This window comes from Aptenodytes forsteri, unplaced genomic scaffold (genome assembly GCF_000699145.1).
Source record: "Aptenodytes forsteri isolate BGI_AS27 unplaced genomic scaffold, ASM69914v1 Scaffold441, whole genome shotgun sequence".
NCBI lineage: Eukaryota > Metazoa > Chordata > Aves > Sphenisciformes > Spheniscidae > Aptenodytes > Aptenodytes forsteri.
Genome location: NW_008796198.1, coordinates 87,190 through 88,634, shown reverse-complemented (window position 1 = coordinate 88,634; position 1,445 = coordinate 87,190).

Sequence of the window (1,445 nt, the reverse complement as noted above, 5' to 3'; positions counted from 1 at the left end):
ACTGCCAGGAAGGGAGAAATTGGGCTCTCTGCCTTAGATACCAGGCTTGATTTGGGGGGGGTGGGGGAAGCTAGATTATTTTTTTTTTATTATTATTATTATTATTATATGATGATGATTCCTGGGTGCGATTCTGCTCGTCCTTGTGCTGATCTGGAGGAGGGGTTTTCCCCGGGTGGCACGGCCCAAACACACCGCGGCATCCGCCCGGAGAGGCTCTCGCCAGCGCCCGGGCGCAAGATCTCCTGCCTCCCCTGGTTTTCTTCAAGCCCGACTACTGTAGCTGCCGCTTTCATTGCCATTTCATTTTAGGGGGGGACAACCCCTCCTGGAAGTGGTGTGGGGGTGGGAGAACCTGTCTTTGGATACATGACCTCAAATAAAGAGATGATTTATTTTACGGACATCCCATCTCCAGCTTTCTCTGAGCTCCCACCCCTCGTCTAGTTTAATTCCTCTCCCTCTTCTTGCCCTGGAAACTCCTTTTTGCAGCCCAAAAGTGGGTTTAAAGCCACTTCTGCAATGAGGTGTCACATTTGGTGTGGTTCAAATTTGGGTTGGGTTGTCCCTGTGCCGAGGCAGAGGCTTCGCTGCTGTCCCTCACCGTGTTCCATTCTGTGCTGATAAAACAAATAAGTGATTATTTGGAGACCGTTTTACCCATGAAATCTCGTGTTTTCCTTAGAGATAAGAGCAGAAATGCAGCAGGTGCTTTTTTTCTTTTGGTTTTTTTTTGCCTGGGTGAACCGATAATCACCGCTATCACAAATGCTGTTTTCCAGCGACTGCTCCAGCAGTGGAGCGAAAACCTCGATGCCACAGATTCACCCCCCAGAACGGCCTCAATTTCTTTTTGAAGGGGGAAAAAATAAAACTCTTTTGGCCAGAAATCAGGTTTTTATTACAAACCATCTTGGTGTTTCATTTAACCTCAAAATAATGCCCCGTGGAGGTCGTGCCCGGTCCCTGCTCCAGTGCTGGCTGTATTGGGTGGGGTGGGATTTTTTGGAGGGGGTGAAGGTCTTGCCCTGCATTTGCCTCAATTTCCCCATCCCAGGGGCGATGCAAGCACCGTTCATGTGTTGGATAAAACTCTTGGAGGCATCCCGGGGATAAACACAATGTGAGAGCCATGGCTGGGGCATCCGTGGGGCTTGAGACCAGGAGAAACTCATGACAACGTCGCCCGAGATGTGCAGAAGAGGAAGATGCAAGAGCAGGGTATTGTCTCCCCAGGGATTTGGGCTGCCTGTCCAAAGCCGAGGGAGACTTGGAGTGCACCCAGGGTTTTTGGGCCCCGACCTTCGGGGCCGTGTGTGTTTTGGAAGAGGGACCAAGGCTGCTCGATAGAGCCGTGTCACCTGGTTTTCCTCCCTTCCCTCCTTCCCCGTCCCCTTTAAAGCTGCCGGCAGCGAGCCCCCGCCCGCAGAACAAGGACCGCCGGC